Source organism: Amblyomma americanum, chromosome 1, assembly GCF_052857255.1.
Source record: "Amblyomma americanum isolate KBUSLIRL-KWMA chromosome 1, ASM5285725v1, whole genome shotgun sequence".
Taxonomy (NCBI): Eukaryota; Metazoa; Arthropoda; class Arachnida; order Ixodida; family Ixodidae; genus Amblyomma; species Amblyomma americanum.
The window spans coordinates 542571276-542587298 of record NC_135497.1 but is presented as its reverse complement, the minus strand read 5'-3'; the positions used below and the strand labels follow the sequence as shown (position 1 = coordinate 542587298).

Here is a 16023-nt window from a genome sequence, read left to right as displayed (position 1 = left end):
AAATAATAAAGCAGGGGTCCATTAATTTCTGTTTCTTCAACAATCGAAAAACGGGCGCCACGAGCAAGTCCGCTTTCCCAAAGATCACTCAGCTCGCGTAATAAGTTGAAGGCTTCCCAAAAGAGAACACGGAAAATGCATTTTATTTCGCTAAGCTAAAAGAAAAAATCTTTTCGAGCGACCGCTGTCTACGGTGTGCATGCAAGCACCTCAACAACTCGCAGCAGACGACGCGGGGCGCATATGTCCTCGTGACGACAGCGATCATATGTTGCCAGAGCAGCAAGCAGTTCGCAGAAGAAACGAAAAAAAATCGTTTTAAAAATATTTACCGCGCAGAATCAACTGAAAATTCGGGGAATTGTAATTTAACTTGTTGGAAATTAAAAGCGATAAGCAGGGTACGCGTGAAAATAGTGCCGCCAATATTTGCAGTGTTTGTTCGTTTTTCAAATCTGCCGCGACACCACCTTATCGCTTTGTTTGCGACGCAAGACGCGACTAGATTTATCTCGATTGATCGCAGCCAGGCAAAGCTGATTCTACGTTGTTCCGGAATGTTCTAGTAACTTTGCGCCCTTTATCTCGAATGTTCGATATCAGCTTTAAATTGAGCGCGGCCGACAGCGGCGGGCATTCTGTTCGACGACCGCCGAGCACGCTTGTCGCTTCGCCGCCGCCGAGTGATTCAGTCCATTTTGGGTGCAAGTCAGCCCAATAAACAGTACTTTTAGAAGACCCTTTCGTCCGTCTTCATCGCTGCTTCGACTGCCGTCACCACTACGTGACATCTGGTGGAGGTGCGGGGTAACTTCCATGTTCCGGACGCCCCCTTCAAGTCGTGAACCCAGCCCTAAGCGCTTCACACCCGAGGACGAACCAGCAGCTCAGCGAGCCAGCCGACGTCTCCAGGGAGAGGAGCCTGAGTTCGGGAAACTGCCGGACCGCACCAGACAGCGAAAAGACGCTGCTACCAGCACTGCAACCTCGCCAAAGATGTCGACACCGATCATACTGCAGCAGCCGCGGGTGCCGCCAACTTTCAATGGATCCCTAGGCGAAGACCCTGAAGAATGGTTGGACCAATTTGAGCGCGTGGCGTCATTCAACAAGTGGGATGATGCGGCAAAGATTGGACACGTTTTTTTCTCATTGGATGGCTCCGCACGCACGTGGTACGAAAACTACGAGTCGTCCGTTACGACATGGGAGCTATTCAAGAGAGAACTATTGAAGGTATTCAATAGTGTCGTGAGGAAAGAAAAAGCCGAACGACTCCTCGAGTCCAGGATCCAGCTTCCGAATGAGCCCGTCCGCAGTTACGTCGAGGAGATGAAGCGCCTATTTCGCCGCGCCGATCCCGGGATGACCGAGGAAAAGAAAGTTCAGTTTTTAATGCGCGGCGTAAAAGAACAACTCTTTGCAAGCCTCGTCCGCCAGCCGCCAAAAACAGTCGAGGAGTTTATGCAAGAAGCACGCACGATTGAGAATACCCTCGACATTCGAGTTCGGCAGTACAAACGCCCTTCCTCTGCCTGTGCAATCCGTTCGGACACGCCGGCCACCACCAGCGACAGCTTGCGGGAAGTTATCCGCGAAATCGTCCGAGAGGAGCTACGCCGATTACTGCCATCTTCCCCACAGCCACAAGCAGCGACTCTGATGGATGTGGTACGGGAAGAAGTGCAACAGGCACTTGGCACACCGACGGCCACAGAACCCCAGGCCATGACCTACGCCGCTGCAGTGTGTACTGCTCAGCCCCAGCGACAACCCCCACGTCCTCCCCGAGATGAGCCAATCGTTCCACAACGCCGCCTCCCAGCCCCCGCCCGCCCAGCCTATGACCGACACTCAAGCCCCAGGAAATGCGACGCCTGGAGGACTTCCGACAACCGGCCGTTGTGCTTCCATTGCGGTGAGGCCGGCCATATTCTTCGTCACTGCCCGTACCGACGTATCGGTCTTCGAGGATTTGCCGTTAACGCCCCACGACCACGCTTCGGACAACGTCCGCACGAAATCGACGAGTACCTGCGTCGAGAAGAGTACACGCCGAACCGCTTTTCGCGCTCACCATCGCCGTCAACCTCGCGCTTTGCGTCGCCACACCGCAGCTACGCAGCCGCGGTACGAGGAAGGTCGCCCAGCCCCCGTAGGGGAAACTAAAGGCAGCAACCTCTGGAGGTGAGGTTGCTCACGAGCTAAACGCCGAAGATCCTCCACCGACCACGCCCCATGAAGACGCTGCACCCGCGACGCCGCATGAAGAACCGACACTCGCTGCACCGACGCCGCACACAATGAGAACCTCGACCACGACGCAAGCTACCTTGAAATCGACGCCGCCACCCAGAGGAGCTTCGACCACACGCCCAACCCGTGACTCGCATACGCGACGAAGCCGTGACCCGACGCCGAGAGCGACATGCAATGCAAGAGCCAGGACCTCCGACCTAGAAGTGACTATCGACAGCCGGAAAGTTACCGCTCTAGTCGACACAGGAGCCGATTACTCGGTGATGAATGGAACATTCGCTGCGCAGCTCAGAAAAGTCACAACGGCTTGGGACGGCCCACAAATTCGCACCGCTGGGGGCCACCTCATTACGCCTTCAGGACGATGCACAGCGCGAGTGACTGTCAAAGGACATACCTATCCTGCGACCTTTGTTGTGCTACCGCAATGCTCCCGCGAAGTGATCTTGGGTATGGATTTCCTTAATGAGCATCAGGCGATCATCGACCTGCGATCCAAGCTGATCACGCTTTCGACGGACGAAGCCATCGCTTCGATGAAAACTCGGGAAAATCACGTTGCCCTAAGTGTCCTGGAGGAAGAAGTGAGCGTCCCACCCCGTTCAAGCGTTATCGTGACCGTAGGCGCCACGAAAGCCATAAACACTGAAGCCATCATCGAGGGGAACATGCAGTTGCTACTAGACCGAGGAATCAGCGTCGCAAGAGGCATCGCACATTTCCGCAATGGCCAGGCCGAAGTACTGCTGACTAACTTCAGCGAAGAATACCGGCATATTAACAGAGTAACGACGATTGCTTTCTACGACGAAATATCTGACGTACGAGATTCCTTCGCCCTCTCCGACCCCTCCGCAGAAGATCCGCCTGACCAAGAGAACTCGCCCACCTTCGACATCAACCCAGCCCTGCACCGGAACAGACAAGACCAGATCCGCAATCTGCTTCAAAACTACAGTGAGTGCTTTTCGACATCGCCGAAGGTGCGACAGACGCCAATTGCCAAGCATCGCATTATAACGGATCAACACGTCCGACCTCTCCGTCAAAGCCCCTACCGTGTGTCTCCGCGAGAACGACAAGCCATCCGGGTCCAAGTCGAAGAAATGCTTCGCGACGACGTCATCCAGCCTTCAAACAGCCCATGGGCGGCACCGGTTGTTCTAGTGAGAAAGAAAGACGGCGCACTTCGATTCTGCGTGGATTACCGCCGCTTGAACAACATAACAAAGAAGGACGTCTACCCCCTCCCCCGCATCGACGACACACTGGACCGCCTCTGCAACGCCAAATATTTCTCATCGATGGACCTCAAGAGCGGCTACTGGCAAATTGAGGTCGACGAAAGAGATCGCGAGAAGACAGCATTCATAACTCCGGATGGGCTGTTTGAGTTCAAGGTGATGCCATTTGGTCTCTGTTCCGCACCAGCGACGTTTCAGCGAGTAATGGATACAGTGCTGGCAGGCCTGAAGTGGCAGATTTTTCTGGTATATTTAGATGACGTCGTTGTCTTCGCCTCGAACTTTGAAGAGCACCTCAAAAGACTTCGAACAGTACTAGACGCAATCAAGTCGTCTGGCCTAACCTTGAAAGAAGAGAAATGCCACTTTGCCTACGAAGAGCTGCTGTTTCTAGGCCACATCGTTAGCAAGGAAGGAGTACGCCCAGACCCGCAGAAAACAGCTGCTATTGAACAGTTTCAACCGCCGGCCGATAAGAAAGCAGTGCGCAGATTTCTCGGACTATGCGCATATTACCGACGATTTGTGAAAAACTTTTCGCGCATCGCCGAGCCCCTGACCCAACTGACGAAGGCAGACGTGCCGTTTAAATGGGAAGCGCCGCAAGCAGAAGCCTTCAAGGAACTTCAGCGTCGTTTACAGTCCCCACCGATCCTTGCGCATTTTGATGAAAACGCCGATACTGAAGTTCACACCGACGCAAGCAGCGTGGCACTAGGCGCCGTTCTCGTTCAAAAAAGTGACGGGCTGGAGAAGGTCATCGCATACGCTAGCCGTTCCCTTTCCAAGGCCGAGGCTAACTATTCGACCACTGAGAAGGAGTGCCTTGCCATCATCTGGGCTACGTCGAAATTCCGCCCCTACCTCTACGGACGGCCGTTCAAGGTGGTCAGCGACCACCACGCGCTCTGCTGGCTTGCCAATTTGAAGGATCCCTCTGGCCGACTCGCTCGATGGAGTCTGCGTCTCCAGGAGTTTGACGTCACCGTCGTTTACAAGTCCGGACGCAAGCACACTGACGCCGATTGCCTCTCACGAGCCCCTGTAGATGCACCGCCGCTGGACGACGATGAGGACGCCTTCCTGGGACCCATCAGCGCAAGCTCTTTTGCTCAGCAGCAACGCTCGGACCCCAACCTAAAAGGCCTCATCGAGTACCTGGAAGGCAAGGTTTCTTCACCCCCCGCTTCATTCAAGCGAGGACTGTCTTCTTTCTGTGTGCAGAATGAGGTCCTTGTGAAGAAGAACTTTACAGCGAACAAAACAGCCTACCTCCTTGTTGTACCCACTTGTCTCCGCGAAGAAGTTCTACAGGCTTCACACGACGAGCCGACAGCTGGACATCTCGGGTTTACTCGCACCCTCCGCCGCATTCAAGACAAGTATTACTGGCCCCGACTGTCTGCCGATGTCGCACACTATGTGAAAACATGCCGAGATTGTCAGCGACGAAAGACTCCTCCCACACGACCAGCAGGATTTCTGAACCCCATTGAACCTCCCGCAAGACCCTTTCAGCAGATTGGCATGGACTTGCTTGGCCTTTTTCCAACGTCAACATCTGGAAATAAGTGGATCATCATAGCGACCGACTACCTGACCCGCTACGCCGAGGCGAAAGCCCTACCGAACGGAACAGCAGCAGAAGTGGCCAAATTTTTCGTGGAGTGCATTCTTCTTCGACACGGCGCCCCCGATGTGCTCATCACGGACAGAGGAACAGCATTTACGGCGGAACTCACGCAAGCCATCCTGCGCTACAGCCAAACCAGCCACCGGAGGACAACTGCATACCATCCGCAGACCAACGGACTGACCGAGCGCCTGAACAAAACCATCGCCGATATGCTCGCTATGTATGTCGATGCCGAACATAAAACCTGGGATGTCATCCTGCCTTACGTCGTCTTCGCCTACAACACCGCAGTGCAGGAGACCACCCAGATGACGCCTTTTAGGCTCGTCCATGGCAGGGATGCCACGACCACGCTAGACGCCATGCTGCCCAACGTTACAGAAGAAGAGAACGTCGACGTTGCCGCCTACCTTCAACGCGCAGAAGAAGCTCGAAGGCTTGCCCGATTACGGATCAAAGATCAGCAGCGGTCCGACGCCAGACGCTACAACCTACGAAGACGCAACGCGGAATACAAGCCAGGAGACCAAGTCTGGGTGTGGACGCCCATTCGCCGCCGTGGATTGAGTGAAAAGCTTTTGCGCCGCTATTTCGGCCCGTACAAGGTTCTTCGTCGGCTGGGTGAACTGGATTATGAAGTCATCCCTGACGCAATGACTGCATCCCAGCGACGTCGCGTACGACCAGAAGTTGTCCATGTAGTCCGTCTGAAGCCGTATTATGCGCGTTAAAGGCCGCTGCATTTGCATGCTCTATTTTCGCAAGATCCGTTTTTTTCCCTTACTAGTCGCATTATTTGTTTTAATGCATCGGGTCGATGCTTCTTTGAGAGGGGAGTAATGCCGCCAATATTTGCAGTGTTTGTTCGTTTTTCAAATCTGCCGCGACACCACCTTATCGCTTTGTTTGCGACGCAAGACGCGACTAGATTTATCTCGATTGATCGCAGCCAGGCAAAGCTGATTCTACGTTGTTCCGGAATGTTCTAGTAACTTTGCGCCCTTTATCTCGAATGTTGGATATCAGCTTTAAATTGAGCGCGGCCGACAGCGGCGGGCATTCTGTTCGACGACCGCCGAGCACGCTTGTCGCTTCGCCGCCGCCGAGTGATTCAGTCCATTTTGGGTGCAAGTCAGCCCAATAAACAGTACTTTTAGAAGACCCTTTCGTCCGTCTTCATCGCTGCTTCGACTGCCGTCACCACTACGTGACAATAGGCTGTCATGGCCCCTTTAACTGATACGTGTCACAATAGTGGGATCAGTATTTTTGTATGCATGCATGCAATCTGCAATTTTAAGGCATTCAGCAGCTGCTTTGTTTCAACATGCATGACAATTTTCATTCTTTCCTATTCCTTTCTTTTCTTACATACCATTTAGTTTATGGTTTATAGGGGTTTAAAATCCGAAAGCGAGACAGGTTATGAGAGACGCCGCAGTGAACGAATCCGGAAATTTCGACCACCTGGAGTTCTCTAATGTGCACCGACATTGCACAGTATATGTGCACGGGCCTTTAGAATTTCGCCTCCATCTAAATTCGACCGCTGCGGCCAAGATCGAACCAGCGTCTTTCAGGCCAGCAGCTGAGCGCCGTAACCACTCAGCCACCGCGGCGGCCACATACCATTTGGAGAGGTCTTGCTATATGCTTTGTGTTAGGTGCGCGCGAATATTAGAAAATCAGTTTGATTTGGTTTGGTTTATGGGGTTTAATGTCCCAAAGTGAGTCAGGCTATGAAAGACGCCGCAGTGAAGATCCGGAAATTTCGACCACCAGGGGTTCTTCAACGTGCACTGACGTCGCACAGTACACGGGCTTCTAGAATTTCGGCTCCATCGAAATTATACCGCCACAGCCAGGATCGAACCCGCGTCTTTCGGGTCAACAGCCGAGCACCATAACTACTGAGCCATCGCGGCGGACTATTATAAAATATCGAACGAGGCAAATAGTGCATTTTGGAAATTATTCGAACCGAATCGAATTGGTTATGAACTTTCGAACAGGTTTTGAACACTTGGCATAATGATCAAATAAGGCTCGGCAGTATATTTCCTCGATGACTGCTCTTTCAAAGAACAAGGCACACACTGATGCTGCATATCATCCTGCCGGTGATCAACATCTGCGCGATGAAGGGTCTAGTGCCACTACGTGGGCCTTTCGTGTGGAAGCATTCGTAATGCTCATACATGGCCTCTATGATGCGACAACGCGGAAAGGCTTTGCCAAGTTTAGCAGCCATGGAGGCCATGGCTCATATATGCTTTTGCCCCTCTCATGCTCTTAGCTGTGGCTCTAGTTTATTCTTCACCGTTATCAATAAGAAAATAATTTTTGCACACGCATCATGGAGTTAACATAATGAACTCTTGTAGCAGCCCCTTAATGGAAATCAGTGCTGCGTAATTTAACAACTATAGCTTTAACTCCGTAAGTTTGCATCGTACTGCAGCGCCGCCACTATCACATCAATGCTTAACACTATTCTTCTATTTTGTACGATTATTTGCAAAAGTAGCAAATATTGCCACAAATATTCCATTCGTATTCAACTCAGTGGGCCAGCTGCAGTACTCATGTTCAGTTTAAAAAAGTACTATCCGTACACATCAAGTTTGCATTCCTGTTTTGTTCGCAAAAAAATCCTAAGTGCTTTCAAACCAGGATACTGAATTTTTTTGACCCTCATCAACAGAGTTCTAAATTCTAATTGAGCAGTTTGGATTTATAAAAAGTATTTTAGAAGGCTGCCTAAATGAAGATATGTCTGAAAAGGACACTTACAAATTACTGCCGAGACCTTTGCTTGGTCCAGAGCCCCGTGTTTCGAGTGCGTGCGTGTGTTCTCCTGCCCGAAGAGAGAGCTACCCTGCAGCTCCTCAGGCGAAAACAGATCGCGGAGCAGCGCACGGGCATATTTCCCAGGCCGGCTGTTCGAATGGTTCAACAGCTCGAGCACCGATTTATCAACAAGCACAGCACCACCGATATCAACCTGCAAAGAGAAAGCATGTTCCACCTTTGTAACAAAAGCATTCTCAAGACAGCAACGAGAAGGGAACCAGGTTTTATAGAAGGCCTTGTTTTACAGAGACCGCGCAGAAACTGCTACCTAATGAAACATGCTCCTGCTTTGGGGTTTTGCCATAAAGAGAAAATATAATTGATTTATTTGTTTACAATACTGCTAGTCTCAATAAGAGAACATAGGAGGTGGGCAATCAGTACAATACAAAGTTCAAAACAATAAAGAGAAATTGCTAGCAGGGGTCAACAGAAAGGAAACTTTGAAAATAAAAGTTATGTAACTACTAGTAGGCAGGTTACCAAAGAATACCTTAAAAATTCAGAACAACAGAAAAAAAGAAAAAAGTACAGCAGCATTCTTGCTAGTAAGCATGCTAGTAAAAGAAGGTAACGGATCACAATGGTCCACATTGTGGGAATCCGGGATTCCCGCCGTTGCCTTTGCGCGGCGGTTGCCGGCATCCCGTGTCGTTCTCCTCTTTCCCTTTCTCTCGCCTCAGGCGAAGGAGAGACAGCTGGGTGACTAATCACTGTCATTGGGCCGCAGCTCCGCCCCGGCTTTCCAAGGGCCTTTGCCATTGGTGCCCTTTGGCGGGAATTCGGGACCCGCTTGGGTGGCCGCGCGTCGCGCGACCGTCCGAGCGGGGCCCCGAGAGAGAGACTCCTTGGAGACAGCGTAAAGTGAGTACGCTACTGTTTGTCCGGGCCGGCCTTTGCCGTTCGGACCAGTGCATACTCGAGCCTGTCCAGGGGTCCAGCGACATCCGACAGGCGCACCTTGCGTTGACTGCCCACTCTCTCTCGCAAACGGCCCAACGGCCGACACGAGGGATCACAGCACTGCCGCGGGGACCCTTACAAAAATTGCCATCAACATTCATTATAATTTGTATCAACATTCTATCAACACTATACCAACTTTTACAATCTATGAACTATTGTTAATACAAAGTTGGTAGAAATTTACTTCTTGGTATGTACTTTTTTTGATAGAAAGTTACTAGAAACAAACTTTTACATTCTATCCACACTTGCTAATACAATGTTGGTAGAATTTACTTCCTTGTATATACTTTTGTTAATAGAAAGTTACTGGAAACGAACTTTTACATTCTATGCACACTTGTTAATGCAAGGTTGCTAGAAGTTACTTCCTTGTATATACTTCTGTTAATAAAATGGTGTTAGAAAATATTGAAGCATTTCGTCATATCAAGAGAAATGAATGACCAAAAGTGCATGCTGTTGAATATGATTAAAACTGCCTTCACCATGTAACAAAGATGACCTTACCCGAGTGCACGGTGAAATTCGTTGCAGCTAGCTGTAAGCATATTACCCAAGCGCAAGAACAATTTAAAAAACCTCCAACTTCAGTCATATAGCAGGCAATAAACAAATTGGCATATAAACGAATTAACCAAATTATAACAGCAGATGTTTTTTTATTTTCATTTGTTGATACAAAGTTGGAAAATATTTCTTTACTTCTTGGTATTTACTTTCACTAATAAAAGGTTTCTAGAAAGCAATTAAGCATTTCAACGCAACATAAAGACGTGCCAAAATGCTAACAAATGATAAGCTTAATTGCACCTCAAAACTATGACGCTGTATACATTACAGCAGTGAAATCAAATTTTGTTATACCATTTGATATTAATTACTCCAAGCATTCCCATATGCGTTGGTGGGTATAAAACCAAACAGCATTAACAATAATGTACTTTGCCTGTTGCAGTTAATTAACCATTGATTAAGCTGCATAAATATTGAATCCACAGAGGTAGCCTATTTTAATATGACCAAAACCTGACCACTCATTACCATAACAGTGATAACCTATTACATGAGTGAATATAGTTAAGTTAAAAAACCTCACACTCTAATCATACGATAGGCATTAATCTAATTTAGGAATACAAAAAATAACCAAATTAGAGTATCGCAGCGCAATTTTTATCGACATCTGTCTATACAAAGTTGGTAAATCTTTCCTTACTTCCTGGTATCTACTGTTGTTAACAGACCGTTATTACAAAGCAATGAAGTATCTCGACACAGAAAAAAGAGGTGCCAGAATGGTACACAATGTTAATATGCATCTCAAAGCAATTCAAGCAGCACTGTGTAAAACAAATTTCAGTGACAACAATCTGTTACCACAGTGGAATCAAATTTTTTTATACCATTTGATTTCAGTGATGCCAAGCCTATCCCATATTCACTGGCAAGTATATAAAAAACAGCATTAACAATATTTCATCTTGTACTGTTACACTAAATTATTAAGCTAGTGCATAATGAATACAGTGACAGTCTTTTATATCACATACCAGACCACAATTTACTCGTAGGGCAGTGACAATATTGCCTGAGTGCACCGAAAGTTCAAAAACTTCCAACTTTATTGATATTATGGGCATTCATCTAATTAAGGCATACAAATGATGATCACGAAATAACAGCAGATTTTTTAATCAACACTTGTTAATACAAAGTTGTTAAGCTTTCTTACTTCCTGGTATTTACTTTTGTTAACAGAAAGTTACTAGATAGCAGCAAAGCATATCAATGCAGAGTATTGAATGCAGAGCAAAGAGGCATCAAAGTGCTCAGATTATTAGTTTGAATTTTGAAACAAAGCAGGCCTGCTTGAAAAGCAAAGTTTAGCAGAGACATTCTATTACCACAACGCAAGGTAGTTCGTTACAGCAATTTCATTTAATGCTTTAAGTCCATGCATATAGCTTGCATTGGTAGTTATGGCTAAGAAAAATCAAAGCGTTAGTTGTACATATTGGCCCTTTACACCAAATTAGCCATTGACGAAGTTGCTGTTATGAAACAACAATTAAGGAGCGTATAGTTGGTATTGCATTGCTATATGTAGCTTGAATGTGCTAAGTGCATCGTTAAAAAACTGACACGAGACAACTATTTTGTGTGTCATACAGTATACAATCGTACAGTTGATGCTTCGTGATATCCTTGTAACTATTTCCAGTGCATTGACTAAAGCGACGAGTGTGCAGAATTAAAACAAGAGCAGTTGGAAAGTGCAGCTCCAGTTAAAAGAGGTTCGATTTACTACCTGGCAGCAAGGAATGGTTGTTGCATTTTCACTTCATCAGTTGAATCAGCACAGATGCAATTTTTTTTCCGATATCCTCTTTGACAGTAGAAGGCTGGCCATGAGTGCAATTGCTCATGTTTACTGAAATATTCTATCTTAAATAATTTTAGCTGTTACTAATCAGTTGTGTTAAGCTGTAAATTATGACAAAAGAAACAAGACTGTTCCATGGAACATTTAAATTTCTGTTGGGCTGACTGAAGTTCAACATTTTTCAACATTCAGTTGGCAGTATACACACTTGGGCCGTGTTCACATATAAAAGGAAAGATAACTGTGCAAGTTGGTGGATATTCATAGTAGAATTTTGAAATGGAACATGCATGGTCAGAGAAAAATGACATTGGTACAAGTGCTTACTGCAAATAAATTTTATTTTGAAAAGCATATACTTCTATAAGAGGAAAGAACTGCAACAAAAACATATTTCCAGAAACCGCAAGGAACTAAAAAAACTAAATATGCACAGACCTCGTGGAATCTAGATAAGCACCTCAGTGGTGGCCTAGTCGTTCGAGCATCCGACTGGCATGCGGTAGTTGCTAGGTTGGATTCCCCGTGCCGCCAGGTACCCACCAGTGAAAAAATATGTACAAGCTTTTCCCTGCCTGGTACTCGGCTTACTTAGGGTGAAATGCTTGGAAAGTGGGTGTTTGACCCCACCTTGAGTAGAAAAAACAACCTTGCGCAATGGCGCTCTTCGGCCACAGATGCCCTTGTACCAGAAAAATGCATCATCACCATCATCGGAATCTAGATAAGCAATTTCCCTTATGGAAAAGGCAAACAGAGCTTAAGGAGATTATGGACATTCTATTAATGTAGAATGCCACCAGGATCTCCTGCATCAACCTATTTGTGCACCTACATAAAAGATGTTTTGTGAAACATTGGCTTGCAGTTGCAGCAGTGGCGGTGAATGGCCACCCCTAATCTGAAGAAGTCCTGATATTATCGACACATGCTTTAAGCACACATTAACAGACCTGCTGGTTGGTCTGAAGGAGGCATCACAACAAGATAAAAGCAGGAAGTAAACAACAGTGGTGTTATAACCTACTTAGCAATTCGCGTTTCACTGCAATCACTGCTCATCAGTTGCATTGTCTCAGCGCTACTTTTTTGCAGCACATAACACACACTCATTTATTTTTTGGTGCAAAAGACACCGCTTTCATGGCATATATTCCCATAACACTCGTCAGAGAGTGAAACTCTGTGCACGTATGAATCACTAGTCTTCTTCGCTAACTGGTATCTAGCTGGTTGTGTTCTCCACACAGACTGCGACTTCGACCAAGCAGCTTTTCACATGCCCAAGAAACAACCTGATGTGGGTAGCTGGACCCTTCATCCACACTACTTCTCCAGAAAAGCTTTCTTTCACTCCATGACAATATCATTTCAAAAGCCAAGGATGGAAGCTCAACACACAGCCATTCTGGACATCTTTTAGGCAGCCAAAGTTAAATTCAAAAGTAGCTTTTTAGAATGAGGTCAGTATAACCCTAGTTTCAAAGGACATCTTTAAATCTGAACATATATGTTGATCATCTACAGTAAACGCTTCTAAAACTTAGTCTTTGAACCTTGTTGTTGTTCTTCAAAATCCTGTTAGGAATTCCCCCATGTGATTTACGCAAGAATAATGGTCATGCTACTGATCAGACAATGCACATGTTCAGTACACATATGTATGAATGACAGCTACACATGTAATCATGTAATTTTTCAGGGCATATATGCAAAATATAAAAAATGCATAATTCATGAGGAGCAAAAAGTAGTTCTTCAGCACGTTCACAAACAAGGAAGCATATTAGTATTAAACCTGTATGGGAACAATCAAAATAAGCTATCTGGCTAACCAATGTAAACAATATGCGCAGGTATGCAGTTATGTGCAACAAAGTAAGCCTCATATAAGTCATGACATAAGTCATGATATAATTATGGGTACCAGTTCTATAACCTGGCTGGCAGTTTTCTAATCTTTCAATGGAGATGTGTAACAAATAAAACACATACATATAATTCATGAGGTTCAAATAGTGGCTGCTGAATGCATTTACAAACAACAAAAGATACTAGTATATACAGGTAGGTGATCATATATGTCATATTGCATACATATGAATCACAAGCCACTAGCAAAATGAGTTCTTTTTGGGCATTTAATATGCTCACAAATTAATCTGAGTAGCAGCATTAGATAACACAATGTTGTGCTCCAGGAATGTAGAAGTATGTGACATTCTGGCAGTAATTAAAGGTCCCAAATGCCTTATGCTATCTGTGAGAATACTTGTGGAAAGCACGAAACTTGAACTCTTTCGTACACTTAATAATCATGATAAACACACTTGTCACATGGAAACAAAAATAAATCACTAACATTAAGTATATTTATGATGTACTGACACTAAATGAGCTGTGAAAATTCCCCTCACATCTATGCAACCTGCCTCTGGTTGCGCAGTATATATAGATACATACAAAAGACAAATTAGGTGGCTACAGTGCTACACGGCTGGAAGATCCGATGGGCCTTGCCTTAAAATAAAATATAATCTATGTTTCTTAGCCAGATTCCAAAATATATTCATCAGAGATAGGGTCCCCGAGCAACAGAGACCTGTGCATTTTCTCACTTCCAAGGCTCTCACTGTGGAGTGTTCACTTGTTTCTGGAGCAGTGAAAAAATGAACGGAGCTGCAGCCAACTCCACAGCCTAGAAAGACATTCACAATATGCAGCTTTTGGACTTTGAACAGCACATTATTTCCTAAAGTGTCAGAGCCCGCATTGTTGGCAGTTAGAATGTCAGTCACTATCCAAATTCATTGTCATGAAAAAGAACAAAGGAATTTCTTCGGCGTGACTTGTCCAGTGAACTAACACAGTAAGTAAATGCACCAACTGTTGCCTTCTTGTACCGTATGCTGTCGTGTTCTACTTGTCCCTTTCCATAAAGAACTATATTTCCACTGTGCAATTTGGCCTTCCTAAAATTGTAGCCCTTCAGTAGGGAACGAACAAATAGCCTAAGCTCATTGTTCTGCCAATTTGTCGTCGTAGACAATATTCGTGGTAGACTTTACAAGATTGAAAACTTCTCAGTGATCTTTGAATGGGCATACCGTGTTCCTTTCACTAATCGTACAAGCTTGCCATTGACTGCCTCAAATAGAAATGCTGAGAATCCCCACAGCGGTCTCCACAGCTTGACATGGTCCACCATGTGAAGGAGAATGTGAGCATTGTATGTCATGCTTTGGATTCCGTATAGTTCTTGATATTCTTTTAAAAAATCGGTCAACAGTTTCTTGATTTCTCTGATCCTGTCAACAGGAAAAGAAGACTGCAAACAGAAGTGCATGACCTGCACAAACTTTGTCCAATTTTTGTAATATTTTCCTGGCAAAACATATTTTAAAATAACTGGAGAAAAAAATAGTAACCAATCTCTACACTCAGAAACTTTCCAGTACTTCATTTCAGAAAGTGATCGTGGTAGACGTGTTATTTCCCAAATGGGAGTCAGCTGATGCAATCTTTCATCTATCTCATGAATGCGGCTTCCAAGTTGATACTGTAAATTGCATTTTCTGCTGAACCACATGCATGTTGTGGTCCTCACAAACCCATTGCATACAGTGTATATGTAGTCCACAACAAATGAATCTGGAAAGCTGAAAATCATCATGAAAAAAAAACGCTAGGGCCCTTTATACCCCGATGAGATCCCCCCTTCTTCTGTGCCTGTTCTGCTTGACTTAGTAAACTTTCTTGAGTACTTGGCCTTGGTCCAGGCTCCACTACTGGATAAACACGGCTATGCCCTTTGCCCTTATCGACCACTTCACCCATTTGCTCGCACGACGCACATCCATATCCTGCATCAAACTGGCTCATGTTCATTACCATGCACCGCGCGACAATGTCCACCGTGCATGGCCCTGGGTAAGCTTTGCACACCTTGCTCAGGCCATCATTAGTTGTCCATGCAATGCCTTTCGTTGAGAGGGTGTTCATTTTTTTTTCAAATGGCCTGAGATATGTGTTCATGATCGGTTTGCCTACAGCAAACCACAAACCAAGCAGCAGCTGTTTCTGTAGTCTGTCTTTATATGAAAGCTCATTCACTTGTAATAACAATGGCCACACACTGTGCCCTGAAGACTCAAACAGTGAAACAACATCTGTGTTCCACGTAACAGAGATATCATCCTCTTTCAATGGCAGTCTACAATATGCAGGACTTCGTGTGATGTCACCAACATCATAAACAGGACCACTGCATTTCTGCATCAGTTTGCCACTTAAAAGCACTTCCTTGATCTCAGCTTCAATGTCTAGAATAAAAAAAAATGACCCAGTCTTCAAGAGCTCAGAAACCTTATGCACCAAAGTGCACTGAGCACAACGTATTTCAGCACTTGCACAGGGAAGTATATCCAAGTACTCAGAACACTTTGGGCAATAGATGTGTGTTACGCGCCTGGACTCAAATAGGGATGCAAAATTCTTGAAGAACAAATATTTTGTCTTTAGGAAGTCAGCCCCTTGTGGCATGTGGGCTTCAAGCAGTGTAAGCAAACTTTCCCGTCCTTCTTTTGAAGTATGGTGTCTCAGTGAATGTGCCATGACCGTCACAGTGCTCTGGCCTCTTGACAGCTTTGCTGTGGGTTAGAGTGGTTCCTCCTGGAAGA

General features: G+C 45.9%; 1 pseudogene; it reads right to left on the bottom strand.

Annotated features, from left to right (window-relative positions):
• Positions 1-14141: 14141 nt before the first annotated feature.
• Positions 14142-14933, bottom strand: LOC144129384 (uncharacterized; annotated as a pseudogene).
• Positions 14934-16023: the final 1090 nt, after the last annotated feature.